The sequence below is a fragment of the Phoca vitulina genome, unplaced genomic scaffold (assembly GCF_004348235.1).
Source record: "Phoca vitulina isolate PV1807 unplaced genomic scaffold, GSC_HSeal_1.0 scaffold4, whole genome shotgun sequence".
Lineage (NCBI taxonomy): Eukaryota > Metazoa > Chordata > Mammalia > Carnivora > Phocidae > Phoca > Phoca vitulina.
In genome coordinates, this window is record NW_022589707.1 from 40998553 (window position 1) to 41020640 (window position 22088).

At 35.1% G+C, this 22088-nt stretch overlaps 1 protein-coding gene across 2 annotated transcripts in view; it reads left to right on the top strand.

Moving 5' to 3' along the window:
* Window positions 1-22088, top strand: part of HIBADH (3-hydroxyisobutyrate dehydrogenase) — a 106078-nt gene that overhangs the window by 24238 nt on the left and 59752 nt on the right. The window lies entirely within an intron of this gene.

Below are 22088 nucleotides of genomic sequence, written 5' to 3' on the forward strand. Positions count from 1 at the left end.
ACAGATGCTCAACTGACTGAGGCACCCAGGCGCCCCTCCTTGAATCATCTTTTAACTTTAAAGTAGCTGAGGAAGTGGTTAAAAAGAAAAAGTCATTTCACAAGGGAACTTTAGGCCCAGATGATTTTTTACAAGTGAAGTGTTACCAGAGTTTCAGGTAGCAGATCATTTCAATTTTATATAAACTTTTCCAGACAATAGAAAAAAAGGAGACATTTCCCAGCTCATTCTACCAGACCTGTAACTCTGATACTTCAATCAAAGAGAGAGAGAAATGAGAGAGAAAATTTTAGGTCTATATCAGTCATGAATACAGAAGTAAAAAGTTTTGTTTTTTTTTTTTTAAAGATTTTATTTATTTATTTGAGAGAGAGAGAATGAGAGACAGAGAGCATGAGAGGGAGGATGGTCAGAGGGAGAAGCAGACTCCCTGCCGAGCAGGGAGCCCGATGCGGGACTCGATCCCGGAACTCCAGGATCATGACCTGAGCCGAAGGCAGTTGCTTAACCAACTGAGCCACCCAGGCGCCCCAGAAGTAAAAAGTTTTAAAAAGTTCATTAGCAAACTAAATCCAGCCGTGTATAAAAGAGATCAAACACTACAATCAGGTTTATCTCATATGTACTCAAATGGCTTAATATTAGAAAATCTATAAATCTACTTCGCCACATTAACATACTTAAAAATCATATGATCATCTCAATCAGAGGACAAGGATTCTCACTAATAAAATTTTAAAAGCATATTATTATATCAAATCTTAATAGTAGGTATCTGGGTATTTTGGAATGGTAGTATTATGGGTATTATGATTTTCCATAATTTTGCAAGTTCCAAAATTATTGTGTAATCAGTAATGGTACACACACCTGCACACACACAAACATATACACGTACATATGTAATTTGTAGTTGAAGACTAGTTTCTAGTTGGAGACTTTCTAGAAAGGCTGGACTAAAGAAACCAATCATTTGCTCAAGACCAAGACTGGATTTGTCTCACATTCCACTGCATTAGGAAATACTATTTTCTATAAAGTTCTAATTTATTCTAAGAGGAAAATAAAGATTGCTAAATGGAAGGTTGTCCTTTAAATTATAAAATCATCCATCTCAGTACAGTGCTAAAAATAGCCAACAGCTAGTATGGTACATTGTTATAGTAATGACCTTTAATGACTCACATCTCTGAATCCACTCTGTGTGACCATGTGCTGCATTGACTCTAAGTTGAGCCATCTGACTTGCTTTGGCCAGTGGTATGTTAGCAAATGTTACACAAGGATAGACTTGAAAAGCACTTTGTACATTGAGTCTTGTCCTGTCTTGCTCACGGGGACTCTTCTGCTGTTGCATAGAGAAGCCTGGATTAGCCACCTGGGACGTGCGCTAACCACCAAGCATGGGAATGAGGCCATCTTGACCATCCAGCTAGAGTCAAGTTCCCAGATGACTGCAGCTGTATTAGTGACCTCAGGCCTGATGAGCAAATGAACTGCCCCGCTAAGATAGTCTAAATTACTTACCCATAGGATTGTGAGCAAATAAACCCACTAAGTTTGGGGGTGTAGTGTAGCAGTAGATAACTGATAGAGCCAATATAGTTGATATTGCCATAGTTTCGTACAAGTGTTTGTTACTTAATGTATCGATTAGTGTGCTACCTGTGCTTATTTAGTCTAAGTGTTATAAACCCTTTCCGAAGGAGAATGATAGTCCTGTAGTTAGCATAAAAGGCCAACTTTAATGCCAAAGCTGAGTTGCCAAAATGGAGTTTATTAATATTAAGCCAGTCCAGAAAAGAGTTTTGTTTGCTGTAAACAGGTCCCAGACTTATATCTCTCTATTCCTGATTACAAAGGAGAATGTTTGCCTAAATGTTACCTAAGTAGCTGCCCTGGTGAGCTGGTATGAGATACCCATATTTAGTAAGATCCGGAAAAGTAAGTTGGTAAAAATTCAGTAAGTCTCATTATGGTGTTCTCATGGACTGCTGGGGGTTAAATAGTATGTCTAGCTTTTAAGTGTCTTTTCTGCTTTTAGAATTGAGTTTTATTATTGGGAGAGACTTTAGCAGTAATTTAATTTGACTTTGTTATTTTACAGATGGGAAGTTGAGATCCAAAGATGTTAATTAAGTGACTTGCCTAGGGTTCTCCAGTTTGATAGCCAATCTAGAATTAGAATCTTACTCTCCCAACTCAGTCTAAGGATCTTCCCACCAGACCTTCTTCCCTTTAGTCCCACCCTGTGGTATGGTAGCCTTTCTGTTTTTGAAAGCAATGGCCTACTATTAACCCATTTCTAACAGTTTTATCTAGTGGCTGGTCCTCTGTCTTCTGTCTTGCTAGCTACCTGGCACTGCCATGTAGTGAAACTTTTGGCGGGGAGGTGAGGGGAGAATTGCCTTCTTCTCTAACTCTCAGAGGTTAGCTTCTGACCTGGGAGAGGCCTAACATTTCTGTTCCAGAGTCATTTGAGAAGAAATGGTTGAGAGGACATTATTCTCAAATCAGGAGACTTCTGGAGAGATCAGATCAGTCTTATTGTGTTGACCCCATCCTAGAATGTTTATTAACTGGCCATCAGGAGTCTGTTGTTCTGCGGATGGCTTGGGATAGAACCAGGGGTTTTTGGGTCTTTCCTGTTTTGGATCCACTGGCTGGTGCTGTTTAATCAAATAAATGTCCAGGAAAAGAGAAAGTAAAGTAATATTTTGACATATTTCTAATATGTTTGAATTTGACTAGGATAGGATCTGTTCTGAGGTATAAGGACTTGGAGTTGAACAGGATTATAACTGAAAGCAGTGAAGCTGTTTTCCATGGCCCTCATCTATGTCCCCATAGTATAGTATCTATGCCACTGCAAGGACCACCGTGTTATGCTTATGTTTGTGCCTGTTTGTTCTACTACTAGCCTCCGAAGAAGGCAGATACCATGTCTTTCTCAACTTTCTATCTCCAGTGTATATCTCCTGGTGAGCATGTAATAAAGTATGGTTGATTGAATCAAGAATCTTCTATTTTTTAAATTCAGGGTTAGTGTTAAATATTTTGAGCCGTCCTGCAGTTATTTCTCACTCCCAAGCTGTTCTCCAGTTTATTTATCTCCTGATTATTGACCTCTCTCTGAAGTTCAAGTAACTGCCTCTATATTCTAACATCAGTAAGATAAGTAGTTACTGTGTTCAGAATGTTATATTGTAATATTAGATGCCATTGGGAAGTGTGATTATGATCACAAGGGTGGGGGTAGGATAAAAGAAGTAGAATATATTCAGAACAACTTAAAGTAAAAGTTCTTACATTAGAAGTTTAGAATTTAGTAAAACATACTAATAAAATGATTTGTAAATTGTTACAAAGTGCAAAATAATGTAGCACAGCAGTCTTCCCGGTACTTAGCAACCAGAAAGGGAACTCTTAACAGTTTAATCATAATGGGTGGAACTAGAGGGTATTATGCTAAGCGAAGTAAGTCAATCAGAGAAAGACAGTTACCATATGATACTCCTCATATATGGAATTTAAGAAGCAAAACAGAGGATCATAGGGGAAGAGAGAAAAAAAATAAGACGAAATCAGAGAGGGAGACAAACCATAAGAGACTCTTAATCATAGGAAACAAACTGAGGGTTACTGGAGGGGTGAGGGTGGAGGGATGGGTAAGTGGGTGATGGGCATTGGGGAGGGTATGTGATGTAATGAGCACTGGGTTTTATATAAGACTCACTGACCTCTACCTCTGAAACTAATAATACATTATATGTTAATTAATTGAAATTTAAAAAAACAGTTTGACCATAGCAACATGCTGGGCATTGTAAAGAAATACTGTCTTTGTCCTTTCTGGGGTAGCTACTAAAACTTACTTTGACTTTTACCTTATATTCATCTGTATGGATATTTAGAGAGAGGGTAACACCTGATTTGACTTACACAGTTGAATTTGGGGCAACAGAAGAATTTTTAATTCTGGAAATGGAAAATTTATATTAAAGATTACCTAGAAACCTCATAAATGATTCCCAGTTACATCCAAGGGGAACCAGTGGAATTTGGAATTAGATTTGACAGTTCTTCAGTAAATATTCTTTAAGCAAGGAAGAAAGGAAATTGGTTAGCTTATATAATTCTCTTATCACCTTTAGTTTCAGTTTTGTTATACTTCTGTTAATAAACTCAAAGACATTCACTTCATATTAGGAAGAGCCTAGAACTTTTAGGGAAAGAAGGTAACTCTAAAAATGAAGGTCTTCATTTTTTCTTCACTGAAATGTACTTAATATTATTCTATTTATATAATTCTTACAAGATTATATACTGTTTTCTGATTATATACTCTTATCTAATTTTACTATTATGTCTTGATTGCAAGGGACACGCTTCATTCTTCATTTCATGCAACTAACATTTATTGAGTACTTTAATGTGGTGGGTATGGTCTAGGCACTAGAGGTAGTGCTTTGAAGATATTCAAAGTCTTTTGCCTCATGAATTGTGATTTAGTAGGAATAGAGAGAATAAACAAACAAAAATAATTTCAATTAGAAGTGCTATGAAGAAAAAAAAGGCAGAGTAAACAGTTAATGAAACAAAGACTTCAGGGGAAGGTCCTTTTACATAGAATGGACAGGATGTCTTCTCTGAGGAAGTGATCATTAAGCAGAGATCTGAGTGCACAACTTCAGGGGAAGAGTATTTCAGTGGAGCAGACTGCTCTGTATGGGCTCTGAGGTATGAAGAAGCTTGGTATGTTTGTGAAACATTTATCTTTGTATCACCAGGACTTAGCGGGTAATTGCGCTCAGTGTTTATTAAATTGACTCACCTTTACATTGACTCCCCATATGTCTGACACCGTGCCTTTGTTTATCAGTTTGTGGTTATCAAAGGAAAGCTAACTGGGCTTTATATAAATTAGCCCATGACCCTGGCCTCAAATATGATGCCCTAATCTGTTTACCTGTCTTGTGTAAATCACATCTTTATGAAAGTTGTAATCCTTCTTTAATGTCACATGTCTGTCGTTTAGTCACCTTGTTCTGGATATGTGCGTCTTTTTTTTTTTTTTTTTAGTGTAGAGAGAGGGTCTGCTACTACAGGATTAGTTCCAATGCGATCAGTTCTCTTGTATAATGAATGCTGGACATAAAGCAAATTAAAAACTATCGTTTGTGACTAATGACCAAATACTGTTCAGTCTGCTCCAAGGGCGTAATTATAGCACTTAACTGTGCTTGGATAATTGAAGAATAAATTCACTGCTTGCCTCCTATGTCTGTAGAGTTACACAGAGACCTTGAGTTGAAGTGACTCTAAAGTGGCACTTGTAGTTAGCCCAAGGCTGTCCGCGATGGCAAGCCTCATTGATTTGCTAAACTCTATTGCTCCAGTTAGGGATTAATGTCAAAATTAAATAATTGAACTGATGTGTATGTGTTTGTGTAACAGTTCCCTACCAGGAAACCAAATTTTATACTCTGCTTGGCTGGGTTAAGTTTTAGTAATTTGTTCGAGGTATTCTTAGAATAGGGAGTAACAGTAAGCACAAAATCTATTAAGGCGTTTCTGTTAGAGCGTTAGACTTGCTTGCTAAATTCCTCAATGAAAGTCTCACATAGACTCCATTATTGTTTTTAAAATCCAGTGTGTAGTCTTGGCCTTAACTGCTCACTGAACTGGTATCTGCTGTTTTTCCCTGTTTTTCCACTAGATCTGTATCTAATTTATGGTAAAGGGACCACAAAAACAAAAATTACTTCTATTTCGGCACGTAACACCATTATAGTTAAGGGTCTGTTGGCATTTCTACTAAAACGTTTTCTTAGAGAAGTTTATAACTTGGCAATTTTACTTGGCTTTGGGCTGAAACATTGCTATTTCTGTCCAAAAGTAAATTATGTTACCAAATTTCATATAACTGAATTTGCCTTATTTGATAATGTGTGGAGAGGGAAGGGCTATCACACACGATAGGTCTTTTTTCATGTTCTCACAGGCTGTTTGATTACACAGTAGTATTGGGTGTGGTGTTTAGTCTTACATTTTAGTCTTACGTCGGTAAGATTTTATTTTTTTTAATGTTTTGAAATAAGTTGGTTTAACAGGGTTAAGATAATTCATTTTCATGGGTTCTTCCCTTTAAAGAATTGTACTACTGTGATGATTTTTAGTTCTTTTCACATTATTAACTTATTATAAAATTTAAAAGCACTTTGTGGCAGGGGTGCCTGGCTGGCTCAGTACATAGAGCATGGGACTTTTGATCCTGGGGTAGCGAGTTCAAACCCCATGGTGGGCGTACAGATTACTTAAAAAAAAAAAAAGTTAAGAGAAAAGGACATTTTGTGGCACTCACTTTTGTAGGAGAGACTTGAATTAGTCAGTCTTGAAAAATATTAGGTAAAGTAAGCCTTTCCTTGGTCTGTTCTGGTGGTATTTAAAGCTTTAGTAATTCAAATAATTAAAATTTTAATTTTGTTTGATGGACAAATCCATTTCCTTAAAAATGACATAAGATTCATCAATACCAACACACCAAAAATGGGTTAATTATGTTAGCCATTTACATTTACCCATAATTTTACTTATCACCTTGTATCCAGTGAGTATCCTTTTTGCGTAGGATTTTCTCCAGTTTGCACTAGTTCAGAAATGTTTGGTAAATACCAGAGATTTCTTTGAAATTAGTCCCTAAGAAGAGGTGCCCCCCAAAAACCTCTTTTTACATTCTTTGGGATGCCTAAGTCTCCCCTACCACAGTTGTCATGGACAGGAGTCCCTATATAAGGTGTTAACGAGTTCTTCACACGTTTAGAGAAGACTGCTGACTCACTGCCCAAAGTAACATAGTTGAGGCAGCTTTAATAATTTGTCTCCTAAGAAAATAGAAGAATGGGTTAGAGAAGGCACGGTGATAACTTCATTCAGTCTTGTTATTGTTATCATTTATTGTTAGTAATAATTATCATTGCTAATGACAACCTAGTTCATTTCTAAGAATTCACTTTCTTGCAGTTGCGGTTCCCCCATCTCCCAATCTGGAGGCCAGGTTTTAATTGCATTGCAGTTTCCAGTCAAGCAACCATTACCAGGGTTGCTCTTGCCAGGCTCTGTCCTGTGGTGGAGGGATACTGTGTTTTCTTCACCTGGTTATGTTGGAAAGTGCATGGATAAGGCAGGGGTCCTGTCTGAAGTAATCCTAGGGTATTTTTAATGTCCTTTAATTGCCATTCAGGATGTAAGTCAGACCAGACACAATTGGGTCTGGTCACAGTTCAGAACTGCCTAGTGGTGTTTATATAAAGGTCAAGTATATTTAGCAAATAAATCCCATGAAGCTATTACTTATATATAATTTATTTTTTTATTAACATCTGTTGATTCCTAAGCAGTGTGAAATTAGTTCCACTATACCTGCGTATTATGTCTTTATTTGTTTCACTTGTGATCCCTGGCTAGCGCTGGGGGTAAAGTGGGAGGAGGAAATGGGATTAAGAATTTCACAAGGGCCTTGTCATTGCCATCAAACCATTATCAGACTTACTTGTGGTTTTCTAGGTGTCTGATTTTCTTCAAGTTTGGTAATGTTAGCAGATGAAAAGTAGATTAAGTAGAGTTTAAATCCTCTCTCTATATTTGCTGTATGATTCTCTTTTGTTTTGCATTGCTTTGGGTGTTTTAGTTGTGAAAATTTTTAAATCCAAAGGCACATTTCATAGTAAGGACCCTTCCCTCAGGGCCAGTGGAGGTATGGCAGCACACTTACCTTCTCTCTTCCTTGAAGTGATTTTAACTTGACCTAAAGGTAGAGGGGTTTTGTTGGTGGTGTTTCGTACTTAGCTCACATTACCTCTATCAATATGAGAGAATGTGGACTTTTTTAGAAGGGTATTAAGAATTTTAAGATTTGTCCATGACATCTTTTTTATTGAGTTATTGACTGTTAGTTATGGTCATCTAAACGTTCATCCATTGTGGTCTCTGAGACAGCATTGTTGTTAGGGAGGTTTTTAAAAAATTAAACAGAATATGAAGCTGGGCCTACAAATAGTTTTATCATTAATTACATTGTATTTCCCCTAATTCTTACGTGTTAGGGTAATACTTGTCCTCAAGTGGCCAACATTTTTGACGTACTATGCACATATATTAAAAGAGTAGAAAAATAGTCTTGGCAGACACTGAAATGGTTAATTGGCTTTTCCAGCCAAATAGGTTTATAAAACTTTCTGAAAATTAAGAAGTGGGAGGGAGAGAACTTTTCTTTGCATAAATGCCATATTTTATTAACCCTTTTACCTATAAAGCTATAAACATTTTCTTGCAGCAAATTTTTTTCATTAGACAGGCAGCTAGAGGAAGAATAGTTGATTTATTGTAACTGTCAAATATCTGCAAACATTCCAATAGTTAAAAGAATTATTTCGACATAAAATCCTAAGTAGAGGTGAGATTTTTTTTCTAAAAGTAAATGATAATTTTGAGAAAGGAAGAAAAGCAACAGCATGGTGACTTTGAGATCTGTAATCTTTAATAGCAAATTTTAAAACATAGCATTAAGAAATATTTGATGGTTTCTAATGATCTTTAATCAGGATGTATTTTTATATTCTTATTAGTACTTGTATAAAATCAACAGCTTTTCATGATAAGACATTTACATCTTAAATCTTGCACACTGCTCTCTTAGGAAATAGATGGAACAACACTGGATATTTAAAAATTAATAGGAATAGTCTATATTTGATTCAGAAAAGTTTATATAGTACTCAAGGGCTAGTGGACAAGGGCGAGAGGGAGAAGCAGGGCAGGAGCATGTGGGGGAATGAGAGAGAGATTACACTGTCCTTTTCCATTTTAGCTGGTAGTTTGGAGTAAAACTGTAAAGTTAAACTTTTTGGAATTGTTACTACCCCGAGTGGGAATATAAACTATATTGAACAAAATTTATTTAGCCTGTTAAAAAGTCAACCTAAAACTGTAGTTAATTAGTTTACATTATTACATCACTTCTAGTTAGAGACTCAAACTGGTACAGAGTAAGAGGAGCTCTATCAGGTGAGCTGACTGCTACCCATATGGGGCTTTAAGATAATGATGAGTTTAAATTTCCTCTTAGAGCTAAGTGAGAATAAAACTGGAGGCAATAAATACTCTTGGCCAAAGCCATTAAATGAAAAAGCTGGGAATTCTCCAGCTCTTGACTTAAATTGTTTGTTTATCAGCTGGCGCCTAGTCTGGAGTCAAGAGCTGGAGATTTCTATCTGTGACAGAACTTTGAAACTCTTGCAGGACACTTTCATTTAAACTTAAGGTAACTTGAGTTTATAGCTTTGGCTTTAAAGATTACTAATGATTTACTCATTTCCTTACCATTTAACCAGAGTGGACTTTTTCCCAGGAAGGGATCTGTGTTTATTTAGGGCCTTTGTCTGCGGAGGGATTAAAAGGCAGCCCACCAGCATTGTGAACTTGATGGTAATAAAAGGTCACCAAAACACACCATAAAAACATTCTTACCATGGAATTAATTATACAGTGTAATTTTACAAAGCAGCTCGGTTACTCCATCCCTGCCCCCTCCCTCCATTCTTAAACATTTCATCTTTTAAAAATTAAAGCTGTGGTATAATTTAGGTTTTTGAAAAAATGCTGCTTTTATGATATTTAAACATTGAAGAAATTGTCACATGAAGTTAATTGCTTAAAAATTTTAAAGTTCTTAAATAAAAATGATCATTTATTGTTAAACTCTGGGATGAATATCTTGTTTGGGAGAGAGTAGAGTAGTCAAAGGGATGTTTGGAGCTTCAACAGCTCAGTTTCTAAAAATCGAAGCCTACTTAAGAGTTTTTTTGTGCCACCAGGTGGCATTGCATCCAAACCTGCTTGTGATAAAGGAAGGTTTTTAAATTAAATTCTTTTTTGTTCGAGAGGTTATAATACTTTTTTCTGGATTTTGCTTTTGAAGTTGGCTTAAAAATATACCTAATATCAACGTTGGTTAAATGTCTCCAAAGACCTGGAAGGATTTCTGAACTCTGCAAATGTTTGCTTTTAGGTGGTTAATATTGAAATGAAAGTAAAATGTTGAAACATTTGCAAAGGATTGCTATTTTTTTTTTTTTGTAAAATGAACATTTAATAGTTATTTTTGTTTTGCTTTTCTAAATACTCGAGAGAGGATCCTGCCTATAAAAACCCTCACAAATGTTGCACAAACTCCCCAATATTTCAGATCACCCCTTCCCCCAACACACTCACACCTGCCCCAGCCCTTATAAAAAAAAAAGTGTCAGTCCCACTGTATGGGAATTTTTAAAAAGACAGAAAGACCTCAGAAAGGTGCAAGTCAGTCCTTTTCACAAGTCTAACTATGAGATTCATTAGGCAGTTCATGCTCATGTCTTAAAAGCTGCTTTTGGCAAAGTAAATTCTTGCAGTTTCCTGTACTGGTTTTGAGGGAGTCTTTATAGTCTTTTGAATCAGCTCATTTTAAGAAAGTGATAATGTAAAAGCAAGAAAAAAACCCCTCATTACAAAGTTTATAAAAGTATGATTTTTAAATTAAAATACATATTGTTCTATTTTATGAACCCACATATATTAATAAACTGTACAGAAACAAATTATTTAATACAGCCTATCCAGGTGCTATGATATGTTGTCAGAATAAATAAGGTTCAGTGTACACTCTATTGATTTTTATCCTTTTAAAAAATGTATTCACCATGCAGAGATGTTTAATGCTTAGCTTTGATCATTTATCAAAAAGCTTTATGAAATTTTTCTCATTTTATATTCTTGTCTCTTCTGTGAGGCTTCTTAGAAGTGTGTACAACCTGTTTAAGAAATGTATATGTTTTCAAAGTAAATGTTTGACCTCCCACCTTGATGTTTTGCTTTTAAACACACATGCGCGCGCGCGCACACACACACATTCTCTCTCTCTCTCTCTCTCTCTCTCTCACACACACACACACACACAGCACCCATAAGCCCCCACGTCTCTATATTTTGAATAACTTGTTTGGAATGTGTGTTGTACTAAAACTAAATATATGCAGACTTCAGTATTACAAAGAGAGAATTTTGTTTTAAAAATTATAAAAATTTGAAAGTAGTACTTTTGAAAATAGTCTAGACAAAGGTACTCAAGACATTTGACCCTGAATATTTTACTTTTAAACCTGATACAACAGGCTGTTTCTTAGCTTTGTGGTATACCGATATTTCTACTTATTTAACATCAAAAAGCTGTAGTGGTTTCTCTTTATAGATTGTGCCTGTGTTCTGGAATTGCCTCCTGCTGTCCATGAATTGCTTCTTGGCTTGTTTTGTTAGAATTTCTCACCAGGGTTTTTGTGAGCTATGTAGCCAACATTAAAAAAAAAAAAAAAAAGAATTTGATACAGTAGACTGGACTAGTAAAAATTATACTTACTGTTCATGATGATAAATGAGTAAACCTCTTGGCTCAGCATATCAGTTTTATGTAATAAAAGCCCATGCAAATCTCATGTAATAATATGCATATATAAAATTACCTACAATGACTCTGTTTTCCTAGTTATTTCTGTAATATTAATTAACTATTTTTTGTAGAAATTCCAGAAGCTTACTTTTTCATTAAAAAATAATAGAAAAAAATCCTTACTCGTTTCAGGGTGTGGGTGATTTAGTAATGGAGCATTTAGATTTTGGCTTCTTTCATTTCAGTTGGAAATAGTATTGGTGTAAGTGAGTGTTGCCATGGGAACCTCCACAGAGATATAAAAGGCAAGACTGTCTAAGTGGAGGAGGGGTGATGTACTAAAATACCACTGGCCTAAATGATCTATTATATGTGTGTTGGGGGTACAGGGGGAGCTGGTTTGAGAAGGGGAGAGAAAGTAGTACAGAGAGTAAAAGTTAAAAGTTAAAACCATGTACTCATACTTTTGGAACCTCATAGGTGGAAGTGTTTTAAGTTTGAAATGTGATTCTTAATTATTTGTGTCATATGCATATGCTGGGAATCTTTGCATACCTTATTTTTAAACTGTGTTGATGGAACATGTTTAACTTACTTGATTTTAGTTAAAATAGTTCAGTGAAATTTGATTGGAAGGTAGGATATTGGTCTCGGAGATGGCTTTAATTATAAATTTTATTAAAAATAGTTATACTTTTTCAGATATCTGGAAAATTTTTAAAAATTATATTTTTTTGGAGACATTTGGCTTTCAAAGCAAAACTGGCTATAAAGTATACTTAAATACTATAAAGTATTGTTAATATTAGATTTCAAAAGTTAAAAAATTTTAATACTTTATAAATATTACTCAAGGAAACAATGACTTACTGTATTTGCATGTGTAATATTGTAGGGTTTTCTAAAAAATAAAAATAAAAACAGCAAAAGCAAGCATCAAATCCTTTTGTATCCTTTAGGAGCACATGTGTTGCTATTAATAAAGATGATTAGAGAATAGCCAATTTAACTGCATATAAAATAACATTTTTGTTTTTTTGTAATTTAGATTACAAAACACAGTGAAATTGTGTCCAACATGAGTTAGCGTGGTAGAAAAGCAACATCATATTGCACTTTTAACACTATGGATTCTGGTTGTCAGATACACATGTAAAAAAGGAAAAGACATTAACCTGGCAAAAACTGTTTAAACTTACCTTTTTTAGTCAGTCCAGAGAAAAAGTAAAGCTGCCAAGGTAATAAAACATCCGGAAGTTTTTAAAATAAAAAGAGTAATTTAAATTAAAAATGGGAGGCGGGAGCGGGAGAAGAAAGAGGGTAAAAAAGACAGCACTCCGCTCCTCAGGCCAGGCAACATCTGATGTAAATTAACCGCAGTGGAAGTGTATTGTTTCCAACTCAGCACAAACAATGCGGGGCATCTCTTCTTGAGGGGTGGATGTTTGCGTGGAAAAGGGGGTGTTGAGAAGTGAGCTGGGTTGCAGTGACTTTAGCCATCAGGGGATTTTGCGGCATAGAAAACAGTAGGATTGAGAGTAAAGAATGAGAAAGTATGTTTGCATATTAAAATTAACCAAGTTAAACCTTCAAGAGGTGTGAAATAATTCATAACTGTGAGAACGCTTAGTTGTCAATAATCTTTAGAGGGTTTTTTTTTTTTGTAAAGAGACTGAGGCCTTATACTGTAAAATGTTCAGCAACCAAGATACCCGCTTTGAGGTGTACTTTGGCATAGGATATCTGTTTAGTTTTAGATTTGACTTCTTAAAACAACAAAAAAAAAAACTAAGAAAAATGTATTTCTTGGAAAAATAGTAAGAGCGATAAAAAGTCAAGCTTATCAAAAAATACTTTAAGAGAATGAAAGTAAGGGCAGCAACATCTGTGTTGTTTTTCTCTTTCAGTTTTTGTCTGCTGTGCTCCGCCCCACCCCCACCCCCATGCTTCCTTGGGAAAAAAATCTGACAATCTTAATAGAGTGGAAAGCATAAAATTGCACATGGCCTTATCAATAAATGGATTCGAAATAGCTTTGCTTTAATCACCTTTAAAAAGTTTCATAATATAGAATTTTCTAGAAGAAGGCAACTAATATTTATTATTAAGTACCTTTGGTGTGTCAGGCTATCATGCTGGGTAGTTTATGTATTTTACATCATTTAATCCTTACAGCAACCTCATGAAATGCATATTATCCTCAATTTTTAGTGAGGAAGTTGAGGCTTATTTAGGAAGGGACCACATGACAACATGTAATTATTATAAGAATTAGCCTGATGTAGCAAAAAAGAAGGCATTTTAGGTAGAAGATTTTAAAATATTGTATAGGACTAATACCTTCAAGTCTGGCATTTGTGTAGGTTGTTAGGATAATGAAAAAGCTTTCATTTGTTTATTTAAAAACAAACTCAGTAGAAATACTTTTTTCATGCTCCGTTGATATCACCATTTAATGACATACTCCACCCCAAATCAAAATATAGAAAGAATAATTAGTCGACCAAAAAAGTCCACATACGTAATTTTTTTTTTTTTAAGAATTTATTTATTTATTTGACAGAGAGAGAGACAGCGAGCGAGGGAACACAAGCAGGGGTAGTAGGAGAGAGAGAAGCAGGCTTCCCGCGGAGCAGGGAGCCCGATGCGGGGCTCGATCCCAGAACCCTGGGATCATCACCTGAGCTGAAGGCAGACGCTTAACGACTGAGCCACCCAGGCGCCCTCACATACGTAATTTAAAGCAGTTTTGTTTTTGGTTTTATATGCTTGAATCTAGTCAACTATAGGAATAAAAGAGACAAAATCTGGAACCGGAAGTGAAAACCATAAGTTTTAAACCTAAAATAACTTCCTTGGAAGGTCTTTTAGAAGTTGGATATTAAAAAAGAGCCGAAGTGTGTCTTATTTAGAGTATGTTTTCTCTTTTACCTTGTGTTTTAAATTTTTTATTTTCCAAAATAAATTAGTCACAACTTTTTAAATACCAAAAAATGGCCTTTACAAAAGATTAGTGAGAGTTTGTATGCACGTATAGTTTTTGATAGTTTATAGTTTTCAACATTAAGACCTAAGACTAACAGTGTATGCAGCTTATTGCTTAATAATAATAATAATAATAATAATAAAGTGTACTCTTTAGTCTTATTTGATGTTGCAACTATCATTGGGTATTTTACAGAATTATAATGTGTTAGGAATTGATGATTTTTATTTTGTCAATATTTTTAACCCCTCTGAATATATACAATTCTTCAGTCATGTTACTAAAAAAAATCTGTCTCAACAGCTTTTAACTAAAGGCCTTTAAGAGTAGTGTGGGGGGTGTGTGTGTATGTGTATGGGGGGGTTTGTGTGTGTGTTTTAATAGTTTTATCCTAAAGATAACTCTCTGAAAGATGCTTTCTATACCTAATTCAGATTATGTTTAAAACAAACCAAGTGAACAAACTCATACTCATTATAGTCTAACTATAAAACATAGGTTTCATTGAAGTCTGTAAGAAAATCTGATGTTTATGACATTTTGCTTTGCCAATTTTTCTCTGATTTTTATAAAACTCAAGTATGCTGAAGTTTGATATGCTAATGAATATTTGGAAAACAAACAACCCTGAGAATTTCAGGTGTTTAAATAATCTGATAGATATGTCTGGTTTCATCCTTATAGATTTCTAGCTCCAAATGTGATTGGCAGTAGTTTGGAAAGAAGAATGAAGAGGAAGTTCTTTCCCTTATGTTGGTGTGTTCAGCAGGGAAAAACAAACCAACATTCTTGTTACTGTAGCTTAGAGCACTAACGAAGAGCCTCGTACCAGTTCCCAGGTTTTTTTGGTAGTCATATATGAAGCTTCTTTCATTTCAGTTTGTTGTCTTTATTCTTAATATTCCCGGCCTTTATGCACATTGTTTCTAGAAATGCTTACTGGATGGATTGCTGTGAAAGGAAAGGGTAGAGCAGAGAATATTGGCAAGAAATTTCTGGCAAAAGAAAAAAAAAAGATATTCTGACCCTGGCCCTTACTAGGGTAAAGTTCCAAGGGAATAAAGATTATTGCTGGTCAGAAAACCATCCAACTGGATGGTGATGAAAACTGGAGTTCAGCCAAATTTATTTTTGTGTGTTTTTGCTCTTTTCCTGTTTTTGGTTGTTATTGGAAGGGACCTTTGGTGGGTCATCTGATTATGACAGGATGAAGGTCAAGTTTAGTTTTGCTTGACTTCAGTGGTGTTATCTTTCTAACCACAGCGGCCTATGATAATGAGATTGTTCATCAGAAAAAAAAAAAGAGCAATTCTTGATCTTTATCTGTATATCAGATTTAAATGCTGATGTGTTTTTTGAAGATTGAGGTTGTGATTTTAAAAGGGTGAGCTGTGATATTTTAGGATATTTTAGAAAGTATGTGCACATACAACAGTGTTTTTATGAAGGGAAGGTGATATGGGAAAACTGTAGTAATGAGGGTAAAGAAAAATAAGGACTCCAGAAGAAAAATACCCATTTTGGTTTTGTTGTTTAAGGGAGAGAACTGGGGAATTTATAAGTATTATCAATTGTATGTGGGTATAGAGTTAAAAATAATAGGGGAAAATAGCACTTCAGAATAATAATTTTGATGTCCACACCAAACACCCCTTATTAAGTATATTTGCAATATAGTTAAACACCAAAATAAACTCGAAATAAATTCCAAGATAAGGAGTTGCTGATTTTTATTTTAATTTGTAGAATGTGTCGTGTGGATATGAGGGTCACAACTGGGGCATGAGTTTTGGGAAAAGGTACTATGGCAATAAGCTGTTTGTGGTTTCACACTCTAACCATTTACTATTTCCCACTTATTTTCCATTGAGAATCATAGATGTGCATCTGTGCGGATGTGAATCTTCACCTGGCACTTCTCCCTACCCTGCAAAGACAAAATTTTAGCATCTAAAAAATAAGAGATTATTTTCTTTGTTCTTTCCTCCACATCCCACAGTAACTTAAACTGATTTTTTTTCCCATTGGCAACAAAAATGAAGGTTGATAGACCCTCCATTTACTTATGTCTGAATTTTAAATGTTCTTGAATTTTTTATATGATACCACAATGTACACAATTACAAAGAGAGGACCAACAAACATCTACTTACAATTTTTCACACAAACTTTTTTTGAAGAGAGAAAAAAACCTTCCTAACCCTCCATCTTTTGAGTCATTGATATTTAATTTTATTTGCATTATTTTACTTTTTCCTGCTAAATTTTAATCATAATTTTAAAAGCTAAAAAGTAAATGTAAAGGATTCAGAATAAAGTTTAGGCTGAAAAATTTATCTAATTGCTTCTGTTTGTTTGTTTTTTCCTTGTATTTCCCAGTGAAATTCCTTAAAGTAAGTTCCTTCCTTTCTACCTTTCTTTAAATTGGACCCAAGGAAGGCATTTAGTAAACATTTTTCCTCCGGACCCTAAACCACAGCTTTGATGGATTCTTAAGGGTATCTACTCATATGTGAACCCATATCTTTGATATGGTGTTTGCTTTATAATGGGCCCTTTAATTATTCTTTCCCAGGAATGATTTAAGGCAAATGGATGGGATCATTCTCCTATTCTCTTAAGGTGTTCTGCATCTAACCTTGGTTTGGCAGGGGTGATTGTGTTATTGTATGTCTAGTTTGAGTTGTACTTACTTGTCTTGCTTGTGCTTCTGAGTGGGCATACTTTTTGCTTTTCTTTTCAGTGTTCACTCAATATGTAATTATTGAAATGAAATGGCGATAAAGCTTGTGTGGGAAAGAAGTCCTTGTTTCCTGTCTTTGTTGGCACTTGTGGGTTCCTAATCTCCTAAGAGTCTTGGGATGTAGATCTGTACATCACAACTAGGGGTGGGTAGTTTTTATGGTGAGGAAGAGGGAAAAAGATAGTATTGAAGCAATTCCTGTCTCGGTCTGCAAAGTGCAGATTGCATTTCTCTTTCAGTGGTGTTAGGTTTATGGCCCTTTTTTGGGAAAGTGCTATTAAGTGTTTGGAGACCTTTATCTTTCTCTGTTTTGTTGTAGCAGATGGAGTTGTCCTCTGGTGGTTTTGCTAGGTATGATAAATGTAGTACTAAAACTGCTTGGTGGAAGTTTGATCTGGAAAGATTACTATTTTTTTCGGTTTCCTGAAGAAAATGGAATCATACTATTCAAACTCTTGGGGAAACAAGCCCATCAGCAGATCAGCAATAATAATGTGTACTTTTCACTGATGCTTGTGATTTTTTCCTCTTCTTTTACAAAGGTTTAGGAACAAAACCCAGAAATGATCAGTTTTGTCTGAAATAATATAAATGGTAGAAATAATCAAACCTTTTCCCTCAGAGCATACAGGGAAAGATGTCTACATAATGAAGAATTGTTCCTCTTTTGCAAAATAAGAATGGAAGCAACGAAGTTATGCAGTTCTCTTGTGTTCACGCAGTGTTGAAGTCTTACACAGCGTAGCTATCCCTAGTTTTATTGCTAAAAAGACTTCTTTGTGCATATTTCTGATATTCTAAGAGGCATGTCCCTCTTTGGCCATGCCTTTTTTTTTTTTTTTTAGTTCTGATTAACTAGTATAACTTTTAGATAATCATGTACTTCCAGTAGCTTTTATGCAAATCTGTGGTTTATCTACACTGGAGTTGAAAGGTGTTAGCCAGCCCTTAGATATTGTATTGAAGCAAAAGTTTGATCAAATCCCTTGACAAACAGGTAGGAGATTCTAACCTAACTACCTAATTTGAAGACATTGGTTTTTTTCTTTCTTGAGGGATTCCCATTCTAGATCAACTGGATACAATCTGGGAATAAAGATGTATCCTGAACTGAATCTGTGGAGTGATTTGCAAATAATTATTACCCTCAATTTTATTTATTTGCATTAATTACTTCCTTAATATAGGGAATTAAAAGTTGACTAGTTTTTGTATCTGAAACTCCCTTTTCCAGCTCCTTTATCTTTTATGTTCTAGCTTTTATGTATTCCTAGCTTTAATAGTTAGAAGCAACATAGGGAAGGATAGGAATGTCTGCAGTCTCGAGTCCCTTCTTTTTACTAGTGTTAGGGAAAAGGGGGTGAACCATCATCAGAGTACTCAGTGGTTTCAGCGGTGTCTGAAGTGCTCCCAGGTCTTTGACTGTGGTTACAGCACCTGAGGTAGAGTATGCAAATGAATCTGGTTTGGGGGAATTCTGGCACCACATCCCACAGGGGGGAGTAACCTATGTACCTGCTGGAAGATTATTGGCTTGCAGCATCCAAGTTTTTCTTTCTACTGTGACTGCTGGGAAATCAGAGCTAGGTTTTGGCACCCAGTAATAATCATCATCCTTTTCCCAGCCTTCCCTTTTTCTATATGGTTTCCATTCTCACTTGTAACTTTACCTTATCGCATATTTACTTAGTCCTTACTGCCTAGTAGGCACTGGGAATACATGGTGAGCATGAAAGACCCGCTTTCCTTCCTCTTAGTGCTTATGGTCCATGTGTTTGTGTCATAAACTAGCTCAGAATCCTTTTTGGAAATAAGGATATGAATCATAACTATGGATTTCTAGGGCCACCAGGTTTTCTTACCCCTTCTCTATTTAGAAAATTTTCCTCTGTGTACTTTTATTCCTCCTCCCTTTGTTTTCATTTTCTTTGCTTATTTTTCCCTTCAAAATATTTTTAATGAAATGAATACACTTATCTCCCTTTTCTTCTTAAAACTTTTGTATATTCTAGTTGAATACAGTGTCTCAATATTTTAAAAAGATTTTATTATGTGTATATGCATATGCACACAAAAAACAAAAATGGGATTCTTTTTTGCAACTTATTTTTTTCATTTAATGTAATTTAATGTGTCTTAATATATATAAGATTTATACTTTTTAATTATTATAAAGCATTCTATTAAGTGGACAGACTTCTGTTATAGAAAGGCTACTCTAAATATTCTGGGACATAGATCTTTTCATGTATATGTGTATTTATCAGTAAGAGAAATTCTAAGAAATGGAATTACTGGGTCAAAGAGTTTATGTATTTTAAATTTTGGTCAGTGTTGCCAGTTTTTTCACCAAAGTTAAATCTTCCATTAACAGTGTAGGAAGCTATTTATTAATGGTCTTGCCAATACTATCTTTACATTTCTTTTCTAGTCTGATAGTTAAAAAATGGTATAATGTGGTTTTGATTTTCTTTCTTTCATTTTTTTTTTTATTTTTATTTTATTTTATTTATTTATTTTTTTTAAGATTTTATTTATTTGACAGAGAGAGACACAGCGAGAGAGGGACTACAAGCAGGGAGAGTGGGAGAGGGAGAAGCAGGCCCCCCCGCCAAGCAGGGAGCCCGACGCGGGGCTCGATCCCAGGACCCTGGGATCATGACCTGAGCCGAAGGCAGACGCCCAACGACTGAGCCACCCAGGCGCCCGTCTTTGATTTTTTTTAATTCCACATTATGAGTTTGACCATTTTAATAATGTTTCCTGGCCATTTTTTTGTTTTTGTTTTTTCTTTCCAGTGATTGTTTCTTCCTATTCTTTGGACATGTTTTTATTGGATTCATTCATTCAGCAGGTATTTGTTGAATACTTAGGGTGTGCTGGGCCCTGTGCTAGGCATTGATCTTTTCTAATTGATATGTATGGGTGTCAAATGCTCATTCATTTATTCAACAAATATTTATTGATGATCTACCATGTACTAAGTACTAATCTAGCCTGGGAATACATCAGAGAGAACCTCCCTCCACACACATAACACCCACATACACATTCCTGCTCTTAGGGAGTTTATATTTTAATGAATGTGAATACATGTGGGGAGATATATATGTTGCAAATATTTTCGGCCAGTTTGTCCTTTCTTTTTTATTCATTTTGTTTATTTATTTTTTTGAAATATAAGAAATTTTGAATTTTTATGTCATTGAACTTGTCAGTCTTACTTTTTATGGCTTCTGATTCTTATGTCCTGTTTATCTCTCCAAGATTGTAAAATTTAAAAAAAGATTTACACATTTTTATTTTGCTTTGTGATTTCATTTTTAAAAATTTAAGTTTTTCATTCATTTGGGATTTATTGTGGAGGCAATGAGGGTAAAGATCTAGATTACCTTTTTTTCTTTAAATCAATTTAGTGAAAAATCTATCTTTCACCATTAATTTTATAAACTCCATTAATTTCATATATTCAATCCCCATACGTATTTGGGTCTATTCTGAGCTCTTTATACTCTTCTATTGATATTTCCTTGTTGATTTTTCCATAAGTAGGACATTTTTACTTTCAGTTGCTTTATTTTCCTGTCTACCCTACCTGGGAGGATAGTCTTTCATGGGTCTTTTTTCCCTTTCAGAACTCTCCAGACTACTTTTGCTTGTTTATTGTCCTAAATAGACATGAAAGTCATTTTATCATGTTCCTCCCAAAACATTCTATTAATATCTTGATTGGGATTGCACTGTTTATATATTAATTTATGGAAAACTGATATATTTACAAAACCAAGTTTAAGATTTACTCATTGATCTTTTATGTCTCTTACTAGGATTTTCAAGTTTTCTTCTTGTATATCCTAAACATTTCTTGTACAGTTTATTCGAAAGTCTTTTTATCTTTATTATTGTTGTTGGTATACATGGAGCCCTTTCTTTTTCTTTTTTTTAACATTTCCACTTATTCTTGTTCATAAATATGAGAAGCTTCAATTTCTGTATGTTAATTTGAACTCAACTTCCTTTTTTTTTTTTAGATTTTATTTAATTTTTTGAGAGAGAGGGGGGAAAGAAGTGAGCACAAGTAGGGGGAGGGGCAGAAGCAGACTCCCCACTGAGCAGGGAGCCTGACCCTGAGATCATGACCTGAGCCGAAGTCAGATGCTGAACTAACTGAGCCACCCCAGGCACCCTTGAACTCAACTTCCATTTGAATTCTCTTATGTTTCTAGTAGTTTTTCGTTTGGCCATCTTGGGTTTTCCAGTTCTAAAAATAATAATTTTTCCTCAGGTTTTCTAAATTTTTTAGATGTCTTATTTCTCCCTTAACTAATTACCTTGGTCGATACTTCTAGAACAGTTTTGAATAATAGTAGTGATAATAGATGAACTTGTCATTTTCCTGATATTCATGAGAATGCTTTTATGGATTTGATCATAAACACAATGGTGGCTTTTGGCTGGAGGGAGATTTTTTAAGAAAATTATGTTAAGGAAGTATCCCATGATTCTTTAATGTGTGTTTCCATTGGCACTAGAAAGTGAGCAGTCAGAATAGGCATAGTCCTAGCCCTAATAGAATTTATAATCTAGTTGAGGGGAGATAGATACTAATCTTATCATGAAAAGCTGTACAGTATTTTTGTTGCTGTGATGCAGTGGGGATACGTTGGGCTAAGAGAGTGTATAGATAGGGAGATTTTCTTGGAAGTCGGGAGGTCTTATTGGACAGAATAACCATTGATTTGTGACCATCCAAGAGGGAATGAATTAAGTAGGCACTGGAGAAGAATGTTCCAAATAGAGGGCATTTGAAGGGAAGTGTGGTGTTGTATGAGGCTGAACAGTTGGGCTGGCCTCTCAAGCTCCTTTTAGTCATGCTG